At 61.8% G+C, this 8,786-nt stretch overlaps 1 non-coding gene across 1 annotated transcript; it reads left to right on the top strand.

Annotated features, from left to right (window-relative positions):
- The first annotated feature begins 106 nt into the window (after positions 1-106).
- Positions 107-188, top strand: TRNAS-CGA. The gene has a single exon. It is a non-coding gene; the product is annotated as a tRNA-Ser (tRNA).
- The last annotated feature ends 8,598 nt before the right edge of the window (positions 189-8,786 follow it).

Here is an 8,786-nt window from a genome sequence, read left to right on the forward strand (position 1 = left end):
GGGCAGGCCCTGCGGGGGATCCCGGGGGTGCTGGGGGGGCGGGCTGAGTCGCTCCCCCCGCCGGCCCGGCCTGTCTAGGCGGCGCTCGGCGCAGGCCCGGCCGGGTGTCACGGTGGCCGAGTGGTTAAGGCGTTGGACTCGAAATCCAATGGGGTTTCCCCGCACAGGTTCGAATCCTGTTCGTGACGGCGCCGCGTTTTTGTGGGCGGCGGGGGGGGGCCTGAGCGTTCACCCCCCTTTTAATAAACCCCCTTTCCAGCGGGGAGGGGGCAGGGAGCGACAGCTTTACCCATAGGCACCGGCAGCGCTGCAAGGGGGGGGGCTGTCAGCTTTTACTGGGAGATGGGGGGGCTGGAAACCTGGGGGGGAACATGTGCCCTGGGGGGGCTGCGGAGTTGGGGAGCACATCTGGAGTGGGGGGTTGCACAGTTGGGGGGCACTCTGGATGGGGGTCCCAGAGGAGGGCAGCGATACATCTGGATGTGCAGGGGTGAGTTGCTCTGGGGTTGCAGAATTGGTCCTGGGGGGTGCACAGCTGTACTATTTGCTGGGGTGGGGGGCACATGTCATTTTTTTAGGGGGGGGGCAGTTGCAGAACTGGCTCCGGGGGGGGGTGTCACATCTTGATTTGCTGAGTGTAGTGCAGGGGGGCAAGAGGTCTCTGAATGTGTAGGGGGGTTGCTAGAATGCTGACTCTGCTTTGCCAGGGGCTGGCAGAGTGTGGGGCTCCCCAGCAGTGGGGACGCGATCCCCTCTTTGCCGAGGTGGGGGGTACAGCTGGATTTACAGGCGCTTTTCTCTGCGAACCTTCACCCACACGCACCCAGTGCGGAGTTGCCAGGCTGCGGGGCTATTTCAGGGCAGGGCAGGGGACCTGCCAACAACCAAAACCCAGCCAGCCCCACTCCCCAGTTTTTCTCCTGATCCTTTCAATAGAACCCCAGCCCTGCCCCACATCCCCCGGCCTCTGGGTGCCCAGCCAGGAGATATTTGTGCCCCTTGTTCGAGCGGTTACTTTTCGGCTCAGCAGAACCACAGCTACAGGCCACAGCCGGCGGAGAGCTGGAGTGAATCTATAGCTGCAAAGGCCTGGGAAAAATTAGGGGGAGGGAGGCGGAGAATTAGGGTTTGGCTGCTGGAGTCAGTTTGCCACAGCACCGCTACCCTGGTACGACCATGTCCATGCAAATCACGGGGCTGGAAATGTCGCACTAATGTAAACAGTGACTCCCATCAGGCCGTGCACATAGCTAGGGGGCTGGGGACCCTCCCCCAGAGCAGCTCGGGTCTCACTCCTGTTATTAAAGGGGAGCTCTGTTCTCCAGTCTCCTCGGCACACGGCAGAGCCTGGGCTGCCCCCTGCCAAACGGGAGCAGGACCCATGGCAGCTTGTGCCTAGCCCACCCTGGCCACTCGGGGCAAACCCAGAACAGATTCAGCCCCGTTTCGACAAAGCGACAAATCTCGCTTTGCTCCTTGCGCCAGCCCCTGCTTGCAGGCGGCACCGCTGGCAGGAGATAAAACAGGCCGGCGGGTTTCATTAGCGCCAATAAAATCCCTTCCTCATCCCCCCAAAAAATCATATTGTGAAAATGACTGTGAAAAACGCAAGCTCAGGCAAAGAGCAGCAGGGAGGGTCTGCAAAGGGAGGCCAGGATGCCCTGCCAATGGGCCACTTCCGCTCCGTTTTAAACACGTGCGGAAGGACATGGCTGGCTCGGTGGCTAATCTCTATAAACTTTGTACTTCGTGCTGGGGCGACCGCTGGTTCCTTCTGGCTGACTGAGCAGCGTCACACCGTTCCTGGCCCACGCCGAGCCCAAGCAGCGCCGCGAAATGCATTCAAAGAAAAGCCCCCCCTTCCCCCCGCTTGCTGGCAGGAGGAGGAAGCATTCGAGATCTGCTGTGGCCTACGTCTTAGGTCCATCCCGGGCCCGAGTGGGTCAAGTCTTTTTCTGACCCGACCCAAACCTGCGTTGCCCGCAGGAGGGGGCACACAGCTGCCGCTACGCTGACCCCATGGCCAGGAACGGGAGAGCCCAGCTGACCTGAGCCGTGACCCAGACCTGACACTGCTCAGTGGGTCCCGGCGGGTCACAGGGCTCCGGGGAAGGAGTTTGTGGATTGCTACCCAGGGCCCGTCCCCGATCGGGGGGGGCTGGTTTCTATCTGGCACGGAGCCATCTCCCTCCCCCATTCTGGCATCTGTGCCAAGGCTGTTCTGGAAGTGCAGCGGGGGAGCAAAACTCAGCTAATGGCAAGAAATCGTCTCTCGTTCCTTGGTTCTCCCCCGGCTGGTCCCAGCGATTATCTTTTGTCCTGTGCTTGGAGGGGCGGCACGCTGGGGCCTGGCCCGTTGTTCTGTTGTTTGTCCAGCGCCTACCGCGGGGGGTCCTGGTCCGTGACAGGGACTCCCAGGTGCTACTGAAACACAGAGCATTAGGTGTCTTACGGCAGCGGGCAGGAGCCACAGGCGCGGCCCACCACGCCGCCGGCCCAGTGCCGTGCCGACACAGAACGCAAAGACAACAACTGGGAAGAAATTGTCCCATTCCAGCCTCACTGGCAGCCCGGCTGCGGCAGGGTCAGAAACATGAACCTGGATCGCCCACAGCCCCGTCCTGGCCTTTAGCTCAGCCGCCAGACCGTCCTCCCGGAGCTTGGGGGTTCTGGAACGGGAGTTGAGTCTGAACGAGCTGGGCATGGCAGGAGCCCCCCCGCGCACACCCACAAAGCTGCCTCCTGCCGGTCTCGTTTAAAACCTGCTTTGCCAGGCTCCCTAGGAAACCGTGACAGTCGGCAGGCTGCTGACTACAGCTGGCCCAGTGGTTCGCTGTGCTGCCCCGACCGGCCGCGTCCAGCCGACGGCGCTTGTCTGGTGCTTAGATCGTTAGCTCGGTTTTTGTGCAGCACCTAGCGCGGTGCGGTCTGGGTCCATACCGAGGTGGGGTGGTAATGCCCAGGACGGGTTTAGCGTTCCCCTCCTGGAGGCTGACTCAGCACTTAAACTCATGCTGAATGTTAAGCACACGCGTAGTCCCAGTCTCTGGTGCCACCCAGCCCCGTCTCCTCGCTCCAGCCACGACCAGCGCCAGATACCGGGGGAAGATGCCGAAAAAAATCCTCCCAGGCGCAGACACAGGGTAACGCTGGTCTCCTCTGACCCCCTAACTGGGATCGGCTGAAAGCCTGAAGCAGGAATTGGGCAAACCTCCTTCCACCCGCAGAGCTCCTGAGGTTAGGGGGCCTAGATCTTGTGCCTGCTGCGGGGGGGCTTGGGGGTGGAGCCCTGGCTTCACGTCCAAGCTCGAGCACAGACGCCCATGGGGCGAGCTGCTTGTAGCCAGTTTCCCCGGCGGGCTGCGTTTCAGCCCTGGCCCCCAGCACCTGGACGCGGGGGGAAGCTCCGGCCCTTCAGCTCTGCAGGGATCAGCTTCCCCATCAGTAAAATGTGAATAATCCCCCCTCTCTGCCCCTTCTCCCCCACGCCGGCTGCCGCAGCGTGAGCTTGTCGGGCCAGGCCGGGGCCCTTCCTCCGTGTTGTGGGGCCTGGCCCTGGTTGCGGGCGGGACCGCCAGGCCCGCCGGAAAAGGACGGCGCAGCAGGGCTGCCCGCTCCGGCGTGAGCCTTCCGCAGCGCGTTGGCATGAGAGGGCGCCCGGGAGACCAGTGGGGTATTTAAATCTGGAACGTCTGATTCGCAGCCAGCCGGGCGTGTGGCTCCCGGGCATGGAGCAGGGCACCCGCTGCCCGACGTCGCCGCCTCATTCACAGCTGCCCATGTGTCACTGGGTCCCCCGGCAAACGGGGGGCAGGAGCCTGGCAATGGGGGGCCCCCCGAAGGCAGCCCAGTGGGGCGAGGGGCCAGTTGCACTTGGCTGGGTGGAGCAGCTGCTCCGCCTCACTCAGTGATTGGGGCTTCTAGCCGCTCCCAGGAGACGCCTGAGAGCCCGGCGCGCCAGGCGCTGTACAGCCCAGAACACAGCCCCCGCCCTGCCCCCCCAAGAGCCGACCAGCCCCCGCTTTGGATTCTCCGCCCAACCGAGTACAAGCAGCGTTGGGGGGGGGTGTAAATCACGCGACTGCAGGGTGGGGTTTGACTCTCCCCCCCGTCGCCACGCCACGACCCCCTCCCTGGGGCGACAGCTCTGACCCAGTTCAGCGTCAGGGGCTGCAGGCCTGCGCCTCACCCCACCGTGCCCCGCACCGCCACAGCGCCTGCCCCTGGGCCGGGGAGAGGCTCCGGGGAGCTGCGGAGGATTGCATGGCTTATTCCCCCCAGCAGGGGGCAGCCAATGCATTAGCGCAGGGGGAGGCACCCTATGGCCTGGGTGCCGAAGGCTGAGTTTCAGGGTCACTCACACTGCCCGGGGCCTGGCCACCGGGCTGGGGGGCTCTGCACTTTAATGTAATTTTAAATGAAGCTTCTTAAACCTTTTAAAAGCCTTATTGACTTTACATACGACAATCGTTTAGTTCTATATTATAGACTTATAGAAAGAGACCTTCTAAAAACGGTACAATGCATCACCGGCCCCCGAGCCCCTAACTCAGAGTGAATAACTGCAGACTCGGCCCAGCCCCGCGCTAGAGTATACGGACACTAGGGACACCACCATCACCCCCACTGTATTTTATTTGTGGGGGGCTCAGAGACCCCCCAAACAGGGACTGATGAAAAGCAGGGGCTGGGCCAAGGTGGGGGCTGGGGGGGAAACCTTCATGTCTTGGGGCCTGTGGTCTGCGTTGCAGCCATCCAGGGTCCGGTCCGGCCTCACACCTTTGAGCCTCGGAGGGTTTCCCTGCTTGGGCCGGGAGATCCGGCTCTCCCCGGGGGGTTGGCAGCCTGCTGGGGCCAGGCTGGCAGCTGTCTGAGGCCAGGTGAGCTGGCAGTCGGGTGGGTACCGCAGCAGCACGTGCAAGCTCCAAGAAGGGATCGGGGCCCCCGGTGCTTAATTTGTAATGAAAGAGCAGCCAGGGCTCAAGGATTATTTTTTTACATCCATAACTGATGCAGCACGTCCAGAGGGGCCAGGGCTCTGAACTGCCAGGCCCAGAGGGGACAGGGCACAAATTAAGCACCGCCCTGCCCCCCATAACAAAGCCAGGCCCTACGCCCAGGAGCCGACAGCCTGTGATGAGACACAAGAGGTGGATTCAGCCGTGTGGCACGTGGCAATGAGCACTCCCTGCCCTCCCAGCCCCATAAGCAGACAGCAAAGGGGGGGGATGGGATGGGGGTACAAGCTGCTGCATCTCCCCCCCTCCCCAGCAGCATCGCAACAGTGGCTAGAAGCCCCAAGAGCCATCAGAGGTGCAGGGTGCTGTACGTACCACTGAACATGCCCCTGCCCCAGGCCGCTTGCCAGATACAGCAGCCAGGCCCCAGGGTGGGAGGGGAGACAGGACAGAGAGCAGCACCAAGGTGCAGCAGAGCCAGGTCTCTTGCAGCTGGATTAGGCTTCACCTTTCTTCTTCTGGAGCTAGAAGACGGGAAGTAAAGGCACCCGCTCTCCCTGGTCGCCGGGGCACCTGCCAGGCCCGGCGGCTCATGAGCAGAGCAGAGATGGAAAGGGGGAGAACGGGGACGCCCACGGGCAGTGCAAGAAGGGGGAGCCACGGGAGACGTTGTAACCATGAAATGCCAGCAACTCTCCCCCCAGGCACATGGGGACCCGCTGGCCCGGCTGGCTGTCAGTCACACCGACGAGCGTCTATTCCAGCGACAGAATCAGCTCCCCGTGCAGAGAAAACGCAGCTACGCGGAGGTGCCACCTGACCCCTCGTTCGCTGGCCCGTGACACTTCACCAAGGATCCGTGACCCTGGCTACGATCCCACCCGTCCCCCTCATGCTGAACCTGCACCCGGCCTGAGGGTCATTGCTCCGGCACGTCGGCGCCCAGCCGTGGGCCAGGCCTCCCGCGGACCAAGCTCTGTCCAAACACATCCTGCCCCTGGCTTGCGGTGGTGCTGGGTGCTGCTTAACCAGCTGCCGTGCTCCCCCCCCAGCACGGGGGCAGTTTGAACAGTGCAGGGGAAGGATGGTTAAGGGACAGGGGCTTGGGAGATTTGAGACAGAATCCGCCACCCCACGGTGAGCATTTAATGACGCTTCCCCCTCTCGCAAAACGCTCCAGGGGCCAAACTAGGGAAGGGGGCGGCGGGGGCCTTTCTGTTGCCGCAAAGCGCCGGAGGAAAAGCTGATGCCGGGTGCAGCAAGCAGAACCCAGCTCAGCTGCAGGAGCCTGAAGAGCGTCTGGCCTTTCCCCAGCTGCACAGGGTGCGGGGGAAGGAAACGGAGGAACCAGACGCTGCCAGCCTGGTGCCTGGAAGAGCCGCAGGCTGTTTGGACAAGCTCCGAACCTGTCGCATCATCCTTCCGTTACTGGCCAGCCGGCAGCCTTGGGAACCAGCATGCACCAGAGCTGGTCCTCATGGCGGGGACCCCACCCAGCGCCTGGACCACAGAGGTGGAAGAGAGCAGAGCAGTGGAGTGGGGCCAGCCTCTGCTCTCCCCCCCCCCGAGCATGCAGGGCCCCCAGGGGAGCGTATGCAAGGCTACGGCGCTGTTCCTCGGGGTGCTTTCACAAGGCTGCTTCCTGGCCACGGGCCGGCCTGCTGCCATGGCTGCTTTGAGCAGTAAGCAATAGCGGGTTCAGGCACTGCACTGGTCCAGAGGGTACGGAAGGCGCTGCCGCCAGCAGCAGGCCTGCGGGCCTCTGCTTCCAAAATAAAATCACCTGGAGAACAGCCGGAGGGGAAGGAGCTTTAAGTCGTTGCTCTTCACGCAGCAATTCCAACATCTTGGACACAGGTTCCATCGTGGAAGGGCCTGGGAAGGACCCAGGGTCCCAGAGGCTGCATCACCCGTGAGGACAGATGGGGGGTGGGGGTGAAGGGAGTTTGCATTTGACCCCCCCCCCCGGTATCTCTTGGGGGTAGGAAGCCTGTAACGGCTCCTGATTTGCAGCGAGGTTGTGCTGAGCCCGCGGGGAGCCTCCCACCAGGGAGGGGGAACGAGTTTTATTCAGACTATTTCAAAACGCTGCTTTTGCCAACCCCTGTTAGACTCAGAGACCCGTCAAACGCCTGGAGAAGGGGGTGGGGGGCTGGTCAAAGATTCACCCCTCCCAAATCCACCACCAGCAAACCAGCCATCAGAGCCAGGCACTCGGCCTTCCTGAGACTTGTGGCTTAGGAAGAAGCAGGAGAATTCACACACCCGCTTTCCTAAAGTAGAAGCAAAAGGTCCAGTCCCAGCCCGCCATGCCCCCGTCCCCCTCCTGCTGCTGACTTTGCAATGGCTCGAGCAGCGCAGCCTGCAAGCCGGGCTGGGTCCGGGATAAGTGCTGGCAGCCAGGGGCTCCTGCCGGAACAGAGCCCTGCAAAGCCGATCTTTGCTCTTACCTCTTTCACTGCCTGCAAGAATGGGGACATTTAAAGTATCCGTACTGGCCTCTGAATTAGCACTGCTGGGCTGATTGGGGGTAATTCCACCTCAGAGCCCTTGTTTCAGGCTCTGCAAACCCAGGCAGCGATTGGCGGCACTTCCAGTCACCGGCTCAAAGTTCTCTTGGCAAGCATCTAGGGACTTTCCCCCCCATTTAACCTGTCCTGCTCCACTCGTGGGGGTGCACCCCCCCCCCGGGAAATGCTAGGAGTGGGTAAAGGCAGCAGAGCCGTTTCTCTCCAAAAACAAAGATTGGCAGCTAACACGCCAAGCCAGAGCTGAGAGAAGCCCGGCCCAGGAGACCCCAGGGGGTGCAGCAGCCATGTCAAAACACCCTATTGCTAAACACCCCTGGAGCCAGAGCCCAGACCCGGGGCAGGAGAGCTGAGGCGACCGCTCCCTGGTGAAGCAGACAGATTACAGAGAAGCCAGTTTCGTGATTAACACGAGCTGCGGTCTGGCAGGACCGGGGACCACGTGAGCACAACAGTCTGATGTTCTCTTCCCCAAATACGCTCGCCTCTACCCCCGTGCAACGCTGTGTGCTGGCACGAGGTGTGTGTGTGTGGGGGGGGACTTCTCAAGGAGCCCATCATAATTTTGAGCCATCGTCAAGCTAGCTCCAGCCCCTTCCACGCAGCGTTAACCTCCCAGCTCATCCGACAGAAAACGCCCAGGGCTTTGCGAGCTCCCGAAGTGGCCTGGTTGGATCAGCCGAAGAATTTCGGTTAGCAGAGCCCAGCCCAGCTGTCCCCGCATCAGCTTCTTGCAAAACCCCAACGAAACGCCAGGCTCGTCAAGCGCTCAGGCTGGCGTCGGCTGGAACAAGCCCTGCCAGCACCCCAGAGTCAGCACCAACTCAGCCGTGACCACCTTGACCGTTTCCGTGGCAGTCTCCATGCACGCGCTGGCCAGGCCCAGCCTGCACCCCAGGCTCTTCTCTGGGATTCCTTTGTGCAGCAGGCGAATAACCCTGTCCGGGGGTTCTCCCGCTGGGAGAGCTCCAGCTGCAGTGCACAGCAGTTAGCGGTTTCTAGTCGGCACCCCAACAAGGGACTTGCACAGAGAACTAGCTACGAGGCTCATTGATATGGGCCATTCCCGGGGCAGAAGCCTATAGAGGATATACAGCGAGGTGCGAACTGCAGGCAGCGGAAAGGAAAGGTCACGGAAAAGCAGACGCGGTTTTTGCAGCGTTTCCATGCAGGAGAGCGCGCCCGGGGATCGGAATGAAGGGTTGGAGAGTCAAGAAAAGGCAGTTTATTAGTGCAGTCAACACAATGAAACAGCGCACACAAGACACAACCAGCAACTTTTATGGACCAGCAAAGACAC

The sequence above is a fragment of the Mauremys mutica genome, chromosome 20 (assembly GCF_020497125.1).
Source record: "Mauremys mutica isolate MM-2020 ecotype Southern chromosome 20, ASM2049712v1, whole genome shotgun sequence".
In the NCBI taxonomy this organism is placed as follows: Eukaryota; Metazoa; Chordata; order Testudines; family Geoemydidae; genus Mauremys; species Mauremys mutica.